We start from the raw sequence: 17,711 nt of genomic DNA, 5'->3' as shown, positions 1-17,711 counted from the left end.
ATATTCTGGGGCTTTGTGTATCCAATCCAGCTGAATCATTTTCTGTGAGTGAATCTGCTTTTTATTCCCATATGTACTGTGACAAAAAGAAACCTTAATGTGATTCAGCATAGACACTTTGGGGGGAATTTTTGGGGGGTCATGGGCCGCGTTTGGTGGCGGGTTGGCTGAGAATTTTTTTTTGACAGCGGGTAGGGAACCCGCTGTCAACCCGCCTCCACGCGAGTCTCCCAGATGTTGGGTCTGTCAGCGCAGAACAGACCCGACACCAAGCGGCAGCGGAGGTAATAATTGCATTGTTAAGAGGCAATTAACTCATATTTTATGCACACCTTTAGATTTTTAGAGTTCGCCAACGGCTTCCCCACTGCTTGGGGATCAGGTCAGGTAAGGAGGTCGAGTGTTATGTCAGCATGGGATGATTTCTAAACTTGACAGCTGCAAATGGTCTATTTCATAGGTCTTCACTTTCCAAGGTTTAGAAGCTGTTACTGCATTTGGAAGACAGATTGGCCTTTATGCAGCTAACAAGTGTTGAGAGCAAACTCTGTATCCAGTGTCACCTCATTGGAACAACCTCTCTCACCATTGACTGATCGCTTCTGTCATCTCAAACTCACCTGCCATCTATTCCATCAGCATCGGTGCCCTTGAAAAAATCTCACCTTGGTCCTCAGAATCCCACCACGATCAGCCCCAACACCAGCAGCACCAACAACCACACCAACCTTCTCCGCAATCAGCAGGTGCTGCACAGGGCAACCTCACCTGACCACATTGCTGCCAGGGATGGCCTCACCATGGCCAGATTTACTTCACTTGACGCTGTACACCCTAGATGCCACATGATGCACCAGCCCACACCAACACCATAAAGCATCCCTACAATGCCTAAGCCATTCCTTTCACACTCGTCACCATTGTGGGGGTACCGTTATTTTTCACTATTCACTGCAACTCACTAAGCCACTTCCAAAGGTGCACACAAATCTGTCCAAGGAGGCAAAGTGCTGAAAATAAAGATTTCAATGTTTAATAGCACATTAACACAAACGTCACATGAACATTGGCTAAACCACCCAAGTGCCTACCCTTGTGTGTTGTTAGTTGGTATGATTTGAATAGGATGAGGGTGAGTGTGAGGGGTGGCTAGAGAGATGGGGAAGTGATAATGTAAATAGAGAGGGATGGGTGGAGGTGCAAGCTAAGTTGGCAGGAGTAGGGTAGGGAAGGCAGAGTGATGTGGATGTGATGAGTGGCACAGCAGGATGAGGTTGAGTGTGGCTTTGCAGTAACGCATCGTGATCTACTGAGATCATTGAAAGGTTTGCGCCCCTGCAGCCTGGTCCTCCTGATGACATCCCTGCTTGTGCCTGTAGTGTATGTACCTTTAAGAGAGAACTACTTTTACAGCTCCTGTATACTGTAGTACCGGCAGTGACCATACCTGTATATAAGCCTTGAGCATGCCTCTGTACCCCAGCCTTGAGACTACCCTACTCCAGTAAATACTTGTTGATTGTTAAGTTACAGCACCGTGTGGTTATTGAAAAACATCATACTCTCAGAATCATGGATCTAACAGTGCCCGCCTGTGCAATGTGCAACCAGGCTGCATTGATCTCCTGCGTTGGTCTCTTCCGCCCATGGGAAGGGAAGAGGGCCTCCCTGCGTGCATATGGAGGGAGTCATGGGAGAGCCTGGGTGCAGGCATGCACCTCTGTGCAGTGATTGTCAGTGTTTGCAGCACCTCAATGCTGTAGATCACTGACAGCAGAACTGTCAAAATCAATTTGCACAAGGTCCCTTTAAGGAAACATGCTGATAATGTGTTATCAAGTGACATCATCAGACCTGCTTCCTTCAGTTGGCCGGGAAATGCGCAGGGCGGGCTTAACAAGCCCAATCAGCGTAAAATCATTTCACAGAGCGGGCTGGAGCCACCAGCGGGGTCGCACCCCACCACCAACCCCGGCCGCCCCGGACCCACTTCGGTAGGCGAAATCGCGGCCTTTCTCACAGGTACTTTTCTGCTATGGTGTCATTCTGTTCTTCTGGGCCTATAAAAACAGAGGAGGACTATATGTCAAAATTGCCCATGAAGGGCAATTTCAGGCAGTCCTCACATCACAATATGCCGTGTGTGGATGTTACTGAAGTTGATTATATGCTCGTGTGTTAGTGATTGAGTAGGGGAACAAAAGATAACAAGAACAAGATGTTACTCGTCCCAAGCTTGGAAAACCTCCAGCTTCATCCTCCTTTACTCCCTTGATAATCTCATGCCCTATGATATGTAGGGTGGCCTCCTCAAATGAAGCCAGGGGATTGTATTGCCTCAACTTCCTCCAGCTCTGGCCTGTTCCCATCTATAATGTGCCACCTTGTCCTGCAAGCCGATAAGTAGTTTTGAGATTTTGCAAGTTTACGTAACACAGATAGTGGCATACCTGTCACTCACTAAACGACCATGCAGCTAGTACGATAGCAAAATACTGCGGATGCTGGAAATCCGAAAACAACAGAAAACGCTGCAAAAACTCAGCAGGCCAAGCAACATCCGTGGAGAGAGAAACAGAGTTAACCTTTCAGCTAGGTTGGCTTAAGGGATTTGTTATGATTTTTGGTTGCCAAAAATTTGAGTTATGGGCAAGTTTCCTTGCCTGTTCATAGTCAATGGGCAAAACAAATCTAGCAGTTGCTCAATGTATTTCTCCTATGCTGCAGTATTGTCATGCTTGGTAAACATTCGGTGCCCTGTTTCTTTCATAGCACAACTGCACAGGTAAAGCTTCTATCAATGGCTATCACAGCTCAGCAGAAAATTATTTACAGATTATGAGGGTGCTCTTTGGGGCTTGCCAACTTGGGGCAAATATTTGGCATTGCAAACTGTATTTTAGCCTTATCTTAGCTGCGTTCTAGAGGTGAGCTATTTTCTCATTCAAATGTCTCCAGATCTGCTGGATTCTGGAGACTGCACCTCCCCTATCTGCTAATTGCTCCCAAACCTTACTTCAATTCTCCACTAGCTTCTGGACTGGTTCTTGCCCATCACTGGCTTTGAACTGAGCCTTCACTACCGCAACCCCACCCACCAGCCCCACCCCCGCCCACCACCACCCCACCCCCACCCCCGCCCCGCTCTCTATCCCCCCCCCCACCCCCGTCCACCACTACCCCACCCCGCTCTGCTGGCTCCAAAGACTGAAAGTTTGGAACTTCCAAGAGATATAATCCCCAAGGTGCCATGTGGCAAATTGCACCAGATTTGTGCCATTGAGTTTGGCCTTGCGCTCACCAATGGTCTGCAGCAGTGACCCGGGCAGAATTTTGTGGGTCAGCTCATTTACATATTCTGTAGCAGTTCTCTAGAGCAAAAAAACCCCCAAAAATCCTGTCCCATGTGTTAATCCAGCTGTGAAATGTGAAAATTTGAGTCTTCAAGGTTGCAAAAAGCCTGCTGCACCACTGAGGCCCTGCAGATTACAGCGTGAAGGAATGTTCTCTTTAGAGTGGAAGGGCAAACTACAAAGAAATAAGGCTACAGCAACCATGTGAAGCGATCATGTGAGGATGAACTCCGTTCTTCCCATTTGCCACACATGGAAAGATGTATGCAAGAACAAATCTGGTTTGAAGTAAAGCAGAGTTTCCGCTTTGAGTGCAATCGGCGATCCAGGCACCAATTGCGCTCAAAATTGCGCTAGTTTTAAGAAGTTTTTTTTCTTCAAGTTCCCACTCAAACTCATTTGCATATTGCTGAACGTAAATTCTGGCATGAACCAGAACAATCAGACAATGTTTTAGAACGTAATTTAAAAAAAAATTTGCATTAAAAAAAAATCCTTGATATATTTAAGAGTGGTAACCTGGTGCAGTTTTATTAATACAGCTAAAAATGGGTTTATTGCAAAAAATAAGCATTTTTAATCAGTGTTTAGTCCACCATCTGTGAGTAACCCCACTTTAAATAGCTGAAAATGATTTTTTTTTAAACTATACAGAAACATTTACTAGGCTCATTGGTGTACAGTAGTCAGTTTCTTAGTAAATTAAAAAAAATGTAAAAGCTTTTAAAACGTGCCTATTAGTGTCCTTGTGCCTAAAAGAAGCAGGCAAACGGGCGCAATGAGCGGAAACTCTCAATGGTGATTAATTTGATCTGAGGGCATAACCAATTTTGTGGGTGGGGCTGGCTTCTCGTGTGATGTTTTTTAAACTAGCGCAAAAGACTGCAGAAACTCGATTTGCACTGGATGTAATTTGTGCTTAAAATTCCACAATCCTTTGTGTTGGTTTGGCCGATTTCAAGCGAATTGCACTGAAAAAAACCAGCTCACCTGCTGCCCATATACCTCCACACATTTGCAGTGTCAGATGAGATTGCCTGAGTAAGTTCACCAAAGAGTTAAACTGAATTTATCCAGCAACACTGTGCAGCGCAGCACAAAGGAGGGGTAATGAACACAATTCAGAAGTATTCGAATAGGACACAAAAATGAAACCTGCAAAATTGCAAGTGAGTAAGACTGATGACTAACTATCATTATGCACAGGTGAAACTGACAAGATGAAATTAGTCACTCTGCTCTTTGATGTTGAGCTAACAAGGTACTTGACATGTTATTCTACTATGCCTAGCAATCTCCACACTGCAGCTATCACTTCTCTCCAGAATTTTCTCTGATGCAATGCAAGCCTTTTCTTTGTACAAGAAAGAATGCTTTCAACAGGTGACAGCATCTTACCTGCTACATGCACATTATAGGTTAGGGTATACAATTCTTGGAAATGCTCAAGTTCGTGGAGATGACAATCCTCCTGGTTTGTGCAAGGATAATTGGCTACACAACCTGCGGCAATAATTTTGTTTTTCATCAGATTAGAAGTAGTGTTTAAACTCTACTGCAAAACATATCATTTACTGTCAGTACTGCAGCAAAATGCATAACAATATGCTCATTATATGCCATCTTTTATTTCACAGAAATGACAGAAGCCAAAGAACAGGAAGCCAGTACTTTAAGATGTCAGTACTCATCTCAGCACTCTGCATCATAGCCATCACATAGCAGACACCAGCTTAGAGATGCATACTTCAGAGGTTATCAGTGAATTTGAGGAGGGATTACAAAGTCAATCCCAGATCACAGCTGAAAAATAGATAAGCGGACACTCAAGAAGGGCAGGCTGCATAACCATGGGCCCTGCTGGGTTGCTTTCTGATTCTGGACACATGGGAAAAGCTGTGCAACAAAGAATATTTCATGAGTATTAAAGGATGATAATTCATTTGCATCAAATGGCAAATGTGACACTTATCTGTCAAAACAAGATGGAAGCTGTTCTGGGTAATGTTTCAAATTCTACCATCCATTTCTGCAAAGTTATGGAACAATAGTTGTCTGCTTTGAATCAGTGGCACCTGCCAGCAGATCACAGGCATACAAATGGTTATCACTTTGGCTTATCTCTCAGGAGTGCTCTCACGGATGATAACAAGGCATTGACGTCCAAACTACAAGATGTAATTAAGGCTGGCTTTGACACAGTTATTACAGTAGAGATAACTATGAGGGAGGGATCCAGAGTCCTTGTAGCAGTGCACTGATCTCTGCTCACAGTGATTATTGGCCAACTTTGGGACTCAGTCTCCAACACTGGAATGCATACAGAAGCACGGCAACAAGCAGATAGTTCTCCCTTGCCAGCATGTGACTCTGGGAAAGTAGCAAGAAATGTCTTCCTAAGCTTGCAGCACCCTGTAACCAGAGCAGGATATGGCCAGTATGTATCTAGCCAACCTTTGCAATTGCAAGGTCTGCAGGAGACTTTGCATCAATCCTTCTATGACAGTATCATTTAGGAGTAGTAAACAAGGCAGACCATGCCATATATCACACATTGTACAAAGGGATTGTTTAGCAGCACATCATTGTTAATCACACTCTACACATGCATTCTTACGCAATAAAATTAATGTTCAACACTATAAAGATTGTAGTCATTCATTTTTATTAAACTGCAAAGAAAAAGGGCACAGAATTGTGCAAATAAAATCATGGAGACAGCAGGTCAACTCCAGAAAAAATGTATTTACAATGTTCTGAATTCTGTCCTGTTGTTTGCTATACAGCTCTGTGCAAGACTCAAGAGAAAAAATTCTCAGGGCCCAAAATTTCTGTAGGGTCACTAAGATGGCAGATGAGTGGCCATAAAGTTCCTAAGTCCACTTGAGCAGTGAGGCACGGACCCAGTCCCAAATTACAAGGATGGGGCATCAGCATAGACAAAGCAGGCACAGCACACCAGCATGTGCATTTCAGCAGCACAGGTCGTGAACCGCCAGCAAAAATGGGGAGCCGGTGCACAATGCCAGTTTTACAGTCGGACGGCAAGCTGAAAATCTACCCCATTAAATTTATACTTCAAAATTTATGTTGTTTTATATGCATTTTGGAAGGAGACATTGCTATTGGGGGGAGGAGTGTAAAATATTAGATGAAATAAACATAGTGAGAGAGGAAGTATTAAGGGGTTTAGCAGCTTTAAAAGTGGATAAATCCCCAGGCCCGGATGAAATGTATCCCAGGCTGTTAAGCGAAGCAAAAGAGGAAATAGCAGAGGCCCTGATCATTATTTTTCAATCCTCTCTGGCTTCAGGTGTGGTGCCGGAGGACTGGAGGACTGCTAATGTGGTACCCTTGTTTAAAAAGGGAGAAAAGGATAGACCGAGTAATTATAGGCCAGTTAGCCTAACCTCGGTGGTGGGAAAATTATTGAAAAGAATTCTGAAGGACAGGATAAATCTTCATTTAGAAAGACACAGATTAATCAAGGATAGTCAGCACGGATTTGTTAAGGGATGGTCGTGCCTGACAAACTTGATTGAATTTTTTGAGGAGGTAACAAGGAGGGTAGATGAGGGTAGTACATTTGATGTAGTGTATATAGACTTTAGCAAGGCTTTTGATAAAGTTCCACATGGCAGACTGGTCACAAAGTTAAAAGCCCATGGGATCCAGGGCAAAGTGTCAAGTTGGATTCAAAACTGGCTCGGAGACAGGAAGCAGAGGGTAATGGTTGATGGGTGTTTTTGTGACTGGAAGGCTGTTTCCAGTGGGGTTCCGCAGGGCTCAGTACTAGATCCCTTGCTTTCTGTGGTATATATCAACGATCTTGACTTGAATATAGGGGGTATAATTAAGAAGTTTGCAGATGATACTAAAATCGGCTGTGTGGTTGATACTGAAGAAGGAAGCTGTAGACTGCAGGAAGATATCAATAAAATGGTCAGGTGGGCAGAACAGTGGCAAATGGAATTCAATCTGGAGAAGTGTGAGGTAATGCATTTGGGGAGGGCTAACAAGGAAAGGGAATACACATTAAATGGTAGGACACTGAGTAGTGTAGAGGAACAAAGGGACCTTGGAGTGCATGTCCATAGATCCCTGAAGGTAGCAGGCCAAGTAGATAAGGTGGTTAAGTAAGCATACGGAATGCTTGCCTTTATTAGCCGTGGCATAGAATACAAGAGCAGGGGGTGTTATGCTTCAACTGTATAAACACTAGTTAGGCCTCAGCTAGAGTGCTGCGTGCAGTTCTGGTCACGACATTACAGGAAAGATGTGATTGCACTAGAGAGGGTACAGAGGAGATTTACAAGGATGTTGCTGGGAGTAGAGATTCTTAGCTTTCAAACTTACCGTCAGGTGGGTGGTGTTCTGAGTGAGGCTGCTATCTTTGAGATTCTGAGGCTGGAAATGGAAGCATTTACATTTGACCCACAGGATTATTACAGTTATATTTATTGTCCATGAAAAGTAATAACATGATTTTTTTTGTTCCCCAGATTTGGAAGTTGTTTCCTGAAGTTATTGTCGAATAAAGAACAATAGATTTTTGAAGAAAGCATTATTCCCAGGTTTCTAAAATGTAATTTTGCTGGGAGAAAAAAAATGTGCACACCCTGAAATTTAATTACAGACCCCTGTAATTTAAGTATATTTTCTAGGTACTGAAGTTTAAATGGAGATAGCCAAAGACCTAATAGCTGTATGGCAAGGACTTCAGATGATAACGATCACTAATAGTATTAATTGAGACCTTCTGTTTGCTGATTGGTGCACCAGCCCACGTGATCCCAGGTACGCTTACGCACACAGTGCGCCCCTGGTGTCCGTGGGCTACTACGCTGCCCTCTACTCTGCAGTATCTGACAGCAACTTCTCGGAGGAGGGTTCCCAGCAGATAAATGCGCATTTGGTTCGGATGCCAGCTGCATAATCCTTAATTACGCCGCTGACTGCAAAATCCGGGCCAATATATCTCCTACCCTGCTTCCTCTTCAAACCTTGCATCACTTATTGATTGCAGTATCAATACATTAATGCTTACTTCAATTGGAGGGAACAAATGTTTGAGGAAAGTTACTATCAAGCAAATTTGCTTGTATCCTGTTAATTACTCATCCGGAAAGACTTAAATCAAAAATCCTTTAAAGCCAGGATGGTGCATGAACATGGGCACCAACTATTAAAACACGAGTAATTTCAAAAGTAAATGATCGAGTCACTAGTATTAACATACAAAATTACAAACTAATAAAACTCATTTAGCATGCACACTACCTCAAACACATAGAAGAAATCTATCCCAAAGATGTTCCTCTGAGCTAAGTAAGGGTTACTTAAAAAATTCTTTGACATTGCACCATCTTTCTCCTTATCTGCCCAGTTCCCAAATGATTTCAATTGAAAAACAGTAACAGCATAATTTATTGATGGCATTACTGCAGTCTATTTTTGAGCAGAACGCTATATTATCGTGTTAGAAATAACAACAAATCAATACAATGTCACAAGATTTTTTTTGCTAACAGTGAAATTGCTCCTAAACGTATAATTCCACAGTGTGACCCATATCTGCAAGTAAACGGATTTTGCTCTACCTGAAAGCTACTGACGCAATGAGTGAGATTTAATTGTCAGTTAAGTCTTCTTGCCTTAATCCGTCTTAATGATAATGTACAGTAAAGCAGTTTGTTTTGTAAAAAATGTTTGTAATAATATATGTAAAATGTGGAATTTGGAATGAATACTACTTTTTTGTTATTTTGCATTCAACTAATCTTCCACAAAGTCAATGTGATACAATAGGAGACTAATACAAAATCTGCAGGCTTCCTTATCAAAAGACAGCAGTGCCGGTACAGAACATGAGAGAAGATTTTCTGTTCAAGAGGAATGATGACTAAAATATGCTTTACCTCACATTTTGCTTTTTCTACTATTTTCATGTTTGGTGCATGTGAAAATGTCAATATCTGAGAAATCAAGACCTAGAAATTCAATCGTGCCTGAAAACAAGCTCCGCAGCTGCACATGCCTGTTCAGTGAAATTGGTGCTGGCAGCTCATCATAGAATCACAGAATCGTACAGCACAGAAGGAGGCCATTCGGTCCATCATGCCTGTGCCAGCTCTTTGAAAGAGCTGTCCAATTAGTCCCACTCCCCTGCTCTTTCCTCTGCATTTTGTCCCTTTCAAGTATGTATCATATTTTCTGTTGAAAGTTACTATTGAACCTGTTTTCACCACCCTTTCAGGCAGTGCATTGCAGATCATAACAACTCGCTGTGCAAAAACATTTCTCCTCAGCGCTCCTCTGGTTCTTTTGTCAATTACCTTATATCTGTGTCCGCTGGTTACTGACCCTCCTGCCAGTGGAAACAGTTTCTTCTTATTTACTCTATCAAAACCCTTCATAATTTTGAACACCTCTTTTAAATTCCCATTTGACCTTCTCTGCTCTAAGGAGAACAATCCAAGCTTCTTTAATCTCACCACATAACTGAAGTCCCTCATCCCTGGTACCATTCTGGTAAATCTCCTCTCTGCCCTTGACATCCTTCGAAAGTGTGGTGGCCAGGATTGGATGCAATACTCCAGCTGAGGCCTAACCAGTGTTTTATAAAGGTTTGACATCACTTCCTTGCTTTTGTACTCTATGCCTCTATTTTTAAAGCCCAGGATCCCTTATGCTTTTTTAACAGCATTATCATGAGTCAGGCCGCCAGTGCTACCCGAGCTGCTTATTGGCTGCGCACCTGTTTGAGGGGGACGGGAAGTTGGGCCTACACATGCTGCGAACTGCAGCTGCTTTCCGCAGACACTCATGTCTCTCTGCTCTCCATTCACACTAAAAACAAACCCTTGTCCCACTCTTTCATTTCAGGTGCTAAAAATGTCATGCCACTGTGCCATTTCAGAAAGAGGAGGCCAGCCAACCTGAAGATGTAGCATCGTAAAAATTAAAGGCCATGATGTCCTTGACAGCCACAGGCAGTGCTGTTCCTGCCCTGGTTTGAAGCTCCAGTTGTATGCAGCAGGTGACACAGCTCTGTGATAGCCTCCTTGGTGAACTGCCTAACACATGGCTCCTCGGTGAAGTTGAGGTATGAGAAGTGCTCCCTGAAGACTTACTGTGGGCATGGCCTCCTGCACAGTGCCCTCCTCCTCCCTCTTCTGCCCGCTCCTCCTGCTCTCTCCTGTCTTCTTCGTTGCTCCCCCTTGACCTCCTGCCACAAAGGAAGACCTGACCACCCATGACTGCAATAAAACTGTTTTACAGACAGACAAAAACAGTCCACCACCAGCAAAAGATTGTTAGTAGAAGTCAAAAATCAGTTGTAGAAGGCAGAAAATAGGCAAAATAAACACCCAGAAGCTAACCGTGCCTAAGAGACAAACCAGCATTGATCTGCACTAAATTTAGTATTCCATCAGCATCATCCAAAACAATGACCTAAATAACTGTATAAATAAATAAATAAGCTGTTCAAAAGCCTGAAGTTTCTGCTGCTGCCCAACCAATTACTTTAGCTAATATGTTTTTGAATGTCTGCCAAAGCAATTTTGGGTGCGGTATTTCTTTTATGCTGTTGCAGGCCTTTACATCCTGGAGCAGCATGTTAGTTCCTACTCCTAAAATGGTCAGCTCCTAATGAGAGACATTTTAGGAGGTCATAAATATAAGATAGCCACTAATAAATCCATTAAGGAATTCAGGAGAAACTTCTTTACCCAGAGAGTGGTGAGAATGTGGAACTTGTTACTGCATGGAGTGGAATAAAACCCCTGACACAACTATATATAGGCTAAAATTAACCAGAAATCAAACAGAAGAAAACACAACAAATTACCTTAGAGCCAAAAAAACAATTAGAGCACCAATAGCTGGACTAATGTACAGTACTAGCAATCAGTCTTGTCTAAGAACATGCATTTATATATTGGCCCAGAAATTCGGGTCTCCACGGGTGAGTACGCGCTGGGTACTCACGCGTGGGCCCGAAGGAAGTGCCGGTTTCCTGCATGCACTGCGCATGCGCGGGAAACCGGCACTTCCGTTCCTCTGAAAGCAGGGGTTCAGAGGTCGAACGCGTGCACGGGGGAGTCTGCGCGTGCGCTTTGAATTTATGTTTTTTTTACAGGTTTCTCCGGGAGGGTAAGTCTTTAGAATTTAGAAATGTAAAAAGCAGGCGTAAGGCCTGCTTTTTACAAGGTAAGTGGTCAATTAATTAAAATTAAAACATTTTTTCCACAGGTTTATTATTTTTAAATACTTTAAAGCAAGGTAAGTTTATTTTTAGTCCTGTTAGAATATAAAATTATTTTTTTCAAAAATTTAAATTATTGTTTAAAGTAATTATTTAATGTAATTTATAGTTTATTTAAAAAGTGTGATTTTTTAATTTTTTTTATTTGAAGGTTTACTGCTATTTTGGGGCCATAGTATTTATAAGTCTTGACAGGTCTTCCTGTCAATACTTATGAATGGAGCATTCCCTGCTCCGATTGGCTGCCCATGGCCCACGTGATCCCAGGGGACGCATTGAACTAACTGCGCCCCTGGGACACGCAAGCACTGTGCGCCGGCAGCTGGGCCAGGCCCCGGATCAGAATTCCACAGGGCCCTACAACTCAACTGCCGGCGCGCAAGGTAAGTGCAGGTTGGGGGCTTACACCTGCGGGAAGCCCCTGACCCGAATTTCTGGGCCAATGGCCAATGGCCCAGAAATTCGGGTCCCAACACGTGAGTACGCATGGGGTACTCACGCGTAGGCCCAACGAAAGTGTCGGTTTCGTGCATGCACTGCGCATGCGTGGGAAACCGGCACTTCCGTTCCCCTGAAAGAAGGGGTTCAGTGGTCGAATGCATGCGCCGGAGAGGCAGCGCGTGCGCATTGAACTTATGTTTTTTTTGCAGGTTTTTCCGGGAGGGTAAGTCTCCAGCAGTTACACTTTTAAAATGTAGGTGCAAGGCCTGCTTTTAACAAGGTAAGTGGTGAATTAATTAAAATTAAAACATTTTTTCCACAGGTTTATTATTTTTAAATACGTTAAAGAAAGGTAAGTTTATTTTTAGCCCCGTTAGAAAATGTGATTAATTTTTTCAAAAATTTAAATTATTGTTTAAAATAGTTATTTCATGTAATTTATAGTTATTTTTAAAATGTGATTTTTTTAAAATGTATTTGAAGTTTTAGTGATGTTTTGGGGCTTATAGTATTTATAGGTTTGACAGCTCTTCCTGTCAAACTTATGAATGAAGCATTCCCTGCTACCATTGGTTCTCCATGGCCCACGTGATCCCAGGGGACGCATCGAACTAACTGCGCCCCTGGGATAGGCAAGCACTGCGCACCGGCAGTTGAAGGTGGTCCAGGATCGGAATCCCACGCGGGCCCACAGCTCAACGGCTGGCGCGCTAGGTAATTGCAGGTCGGGGGCTTGCACCCGCGGGAAGCCCCCGACCCGAATTTCTGGGCCAATGCCTTTTATGTCCTTAGAATGTTCCAAAGCACTTTACAGCCAATTAATTACTTTTAAAGTGTAGTCACTGTTGTAATGTAGGCAAGTGTGGCAGCCAATCTGCACACAGCAAGGTCCTACAAACAACACTGAGATAAATGACTAGATAATCCGTTTTAGTGGAGTTACTTGAGCGATACATTTTGCCCAGGACACCGGGCAAAACTCCCCTGCTCTTTGTCGAAGAGTGACATGGGATCTTTTACATCCACCTGAGAAGGCAGACATGGCAGCAGTTTAACAGATGATCCAAAAGACGGCACCACTGACAGTGCAGTGCTTCTTCAGTACTGTATGGAAGTAGCAAGTCTGTGGAGTGGGGCTTGAACCCACAGCCTTCTAAATTAGAGACAAGACTGCTTCCACTGAACCAAGGTTGACACTTTGGGGTGGGATTTTCAACTGCTGGTTACCCACTTCCACCAGAAAAACGAGCTTGTGATTGCAAAGAAATGATAGGAGGCCTTGGTGAGACATCTGGTACATATTAACTGTCTCATTCATCTCTCGCTCAGCTGTGGCTCAGTGGGTAGCACACACACCTGAATCAGAAGGTTGTGGGTTTAAGTCCCACTCCAGGGACTTGAGAACATAAAGCTAGGCTGACACTCCAGTGCAGTGCTGAGGGAGTGCTGTACTGTCGGAGGTGCCGTCTTTTGGATGAGACGTTAAACTGAGGCCCCGTCTGCTCCCTCAGGTGGACGTAAAAGATCTTAAGGCACTATTTCAAAGAAGAGCAGGGGAGTTATCCCCGGTGTCCTGGCCAATATTTATCCCTCAATCCACAGAACAAAAACAGATTATCTGGTCATCATCACGTTGCTGTTTGTGGGAGTTTGCTGTGCGCATATTGGCTGCCACGTTTCCCACATTACAACAGTGACTACACTCCAAAAGTAGTTCATTGGCTGTAAAGTGCTTTGAGACGTCTGGTGGTCGTGAAAGGTGCTATATAAATGCAAGTCTTTCTTTTCTTTATTTATTTACACTGTGTCAATATGGATGGTGCAGAGGTGAGTCATGCTTCCAGATTATTTTAGGATCTGCGTATGTACTCTTGCCTTCACTTACCCTGATTAACTTGATGAGGTCATTAAAATGTTTCTGGCACTGTACTGCTGTTTGCAGGATGACCGATATGGCACTGTCTGCCTATGCCACCTCCCTCCATACTGCCTGCAGCATTCATTTATGGGGCTTCCTGCTTTGGGTTCCAAATAACATTTCTTTCCTTTCCCTTATCTTATGGAAGCTTCTGAGAATCTTGGGGCCTTCACCACAGCAGACACCGCTGTCGCTGCCCCCCCAACCCCCCAACCATCCCCCATGCTAGTCCACCTTCTGCCAGTCTCCTCTCACTGTGCTTTTGCTCTGTCTCTACCTCTTTAATACTTGAGTTGTCTTCCAGTCCTTTAAGCTGCAGCGTAGCTGGGTCTCATCTGACATACCCAGGTAATACAGTGGTGGCATGGCCTGCAAAGATGGTCCTTTGGTATTGAACATACTGCCTGAGGTGTTGTTGAACTGGAAGATCTTGCCCCCTTTTGAATTTGTTCTTTTTGTCCAATTCAGTCAGCTCTATGGGCACAGCCAAAGGGATTGTTATCCTTTCAAATTTGTTGTACCTATATCCAGCAACTTGTAATACCTATACCTTGGGAAAGTGCTGCCTAGCAAACTGAAGGTTTTAGCAAGAGTCAGAAAGACACAGGGGGAAAATTCCATGCAAGATCTTTAGTATATCAAAACTCACTGCCAAAAAATTCTATGCACCAGCATTAACTAAAATATCGGCTACCTGGGATTAAAAATGATTTCAAAACAGACCAGGCTCAAAGAGCTGTCGAAAGCCTATTTCAAATCATGAGGTGTACACTAGAGTGGAGCCTCACCAAAAGTTGGTAAATACAGCATAGGACTTGATTTAATTAATTCAGCAATGTAAATGTGAGTTTGGTTTGCCTGTAGCACATGATCGCATAACATTGGCCCTGTAGTGTTCAATGAGTACCACAATACACAAAGTGTGACTTTGTATTATTTAAGGAGACTTCGGGAAATATGCTTTCTGCATCGTTTTACCATAATTTCCCATGTATTTCAAAAAAGTTCAAAGACATTAAAAATAAAAAAGTTTATTATCTTCACCAAGAAAGAAGATGCTGCCAAAGTCATAGTGAAAGAGAAGGTAGTTGAGATACTGGATGAGATAAAAATTGATAAAGAGGAGGTACTAGAAAGGCTGTCTGTACTCAAAAGTTGATAAGTCACCAGGACCGGATGGAATGCATCCTCGGCTGCTGAGGGAGGTATGGGTGGAAATTGCGGAGGTACTGGCCATAATCTTCCAATCCTCCTTGGATACAGGGGTGGTGCCAGAGGGCTGGAGAATTGCAAATGTTGCACCCTTGTTCAAAAAAGGGTGTAAGGATAAACTCAGCAACTACAGGCCAGTCAGTTTAACCTCGGTAGTGGGGAAACTTTTAGAAATGATAATCAGGGACAAAGTTAACAATCACTTGGACAAGTGTGGATTAATTAAGGAAAACCAGCATGGATGTGTTAAAGGCAAATCGTGTTTAACTAACTTGATCGAGTTTTTTGATGAATTAACAGAGAGGCAATGAAGGCAATGCGGTTGACGTGGTGTATATGGATTTACAAAAGGCATCTGATAAAGAGCTACATAATAGGCTTGCCAGCAAAGTTGCAGTGGCAACATGGGTACAAAATTGGCTAATTGACAGGAAACAGAGAGTAGTGGTGAACGGTTGTTTTTCGGACTGGAGGAAGGTATACAGTGGTGTTCCCGAGAGGTCGGTACTAGGACCACTGCTTTTCGTGATATATATTAATGACTTGGACTTGGGTGTACAGGGCACAATTTCAAAATTTGCAGATGACACAAAACTTGGAAATATAGTGAACAGTGAGAAGAATAGTGATAGACTTCAAGAGGACATAGACAGGCTGGTGAAATGGGCGGACACGTGGCAGATGAAATTTAAAGTGCAAAGTGATATATTTTGGTAGGAAGAACGATGAGAGGAAATATAAACTAAAGGGTACAATTCTAAAGTGGGTGCATGAACAGAGCGAGCTGGGGGTATATGTGCACAAATTGTTGAAGGTGGCAGGGCAGGTTGAGAAAGCGTTTAGAGAGGGTGCAGAAAAGATTTACTAGAATGAGTTCAGGAATGAGGAACTGCAGTTACATGGATAGATTGGAGAAGCTGGGGTTGTTCTCCTTAGAGCAGAGAAGGTTGAGAGGAAATTTGATCGAGTTATTCAAAATAATGAGGGATCTAGACAGAGTAGATAGAGAGAAACTGTTCCCATTGGTGGAAGGGTCGAGAACCAGAGGACACAGATTTAAGGTGATTGACAAAAGAACCAAAGGCGACATGAGGGAAAAACCTTTTTACGCAGCAAGTGATTAGGATCTGGAATGCATTGCCTGAAAGGGTGGTGGAGGCAGATTCAATCGTGGCTTTCAAAAGGGAATTGGATAAGCATCTGAAGGAAAAACATTTGCAGGGCTACGGTGAAAGGTCGGGGAAGCGGGACTAGCTGAAATGCTCTTGCAGAGAGCTGTCATGGGCTCGATGGGTCAAATGGCCTCCTTCTGTGCTGTAACCATTCTATGATTCTATGATAATATCTGCTTCCCAAATCTTTAAGCTTTAACCCCACAAACACTTATACCAATGCATTTTGCTTGTTGATAGCTGGCTTCAGTTTTGGAGATTTGTTTTTTGAATTCACTGGAGTGAACGTAAATGCCAATGGCACAATGTGTTGCCCAAGAATTTTTGTCTACTCAGTAAACAGTTTCCTGAATCCATGGATTCTGATCACTGATCTCTAAACTCTGAACTGAACCTCACAAACCTGAACTTAGACTTGAGCAAAAGTATATGGAATGATTTTTAGATTTTTGCATGCACTGCTGCATCAATTGGGATTAAATATTAAGGGGGAGAAATTGGGTTGCTTTGCGCCTCTCGTTAGCATACCCGGGGGCACCAACGGGGCACCAATGCCCTAGCGCCTTGGCACGGCGCTGCTAACGCCTCCTGCAAAATTCAGCGGGAGGCTAGTGGAGGCGATAGCCGGTAGCACCCCGCTCCGCTGCCCCGGCGATGATGATGTCATCGGCATGCGCAGCATCCCGCTTGCGCCCCAGCCTCAAACTTCCCTTGCGCCCCCTGAACTATCACCGGGCGATGGGACCGACAGGCTCAGGGGGCGGTTTTGCAGCAACGGCAGCGCTACTTAAAGGGCAGGTGTCGGGCAGCTATTTTTATTTTGGCCAACTGCCAGCACCTGCCCCCCTTTCACATTTCTATGCGGGGGTGCCGACCGTGATTGCTCAGCCCGGCACTCCTCTTGAGTGCCAGGCTGTTTCCATGGCACCCCGCTCCCCGGTGGTCTAGCAGGTCCCTGCTGCACGCAGCGCTAGGCCCCTCCCCTTTAATCAGGGGAGGAGGCTTGCAATGACGCGGCGCTAAGTGCCGCCGTGCGTGGTGCTGCTGCACGTAACGCCACAACGTTGAGTAATAGTGGCCCAAGAAGGAGGTGGCGTGCTTCCAGTAGCGCCCCACCTACTTCTTGGGGCGCTACTACTGAATTTACGGGGAAGGGGCGTTAACTTTTTCGGGGCCCTAATGACCTACCCAATTTTTCCCCCTTAAAAGTCATAACTATGCAGCATTCTCCACCTGGAGAACATGAACCATATGCAGTTGAAGAAAAAAATTAATAAACTGAATATGAATCAGGAATGGCAGAGAATCTGGGTGTGATGAAAATTGGGCATTGCAAGAGTTAATAA

The 17,711-nt window shown here is 43.9% G+C and overlaps 1 protein-coding gene across 13 annotated transcripts in view; it reads right to left on the bottom strand.

The window, feature by feature from the left end:
- Positions 1-17,711, bottom strand: part of kcnab1a (potassium voltage-gated channel subfamily A regulatory beta subunit 1a) — a 568,613-nt gene that overhangs the window by 439,751 nt on the left and 111,151 nt on the right. Inside the window, exons 2-3 of one of the 13 annotated variants that reach the window (XM_085990334.1) lie at positions 7,710-7,760; positions 4,752-4,856 (exon numbers count right to left, since the gene is read on the bottom strand). The exons of 11 other annotated variants lie outside the window; for them this stretch is intronic. The gene's annotated coding sequence lies outside the window, so the exon portion shown is untranslated. The remainder of the gene's footprint in view (positions 1-4,751; positions 4,857-7,709; positions 7,761-17,711) is intronic. One more of the 13 variants, XM_085990337.1, reaches the window with a different exon arrangement.

Source organism: Somniosus microcephalus, chromosome 6 (genome assembly GCF_052327205.1).
Source record: "Somniosus microcephalus isolate GS21.2 chromosome 6, FLI_Smic_1.0, whole genome shotgun sequence".
NCBI classification, from domain to species: domain Eukaryota; kingdom Metazoa; phylum Chordata; class Chondrichthyes; order Squaliformes; family Somniosidae; genus Somniosus; species Somniosus microcephalus.
The sequence above is the reverse complement of the archived record's forward strand: the minus strand, read 5'-3'. Positions and strand labels throughout refer to the sequence as shown.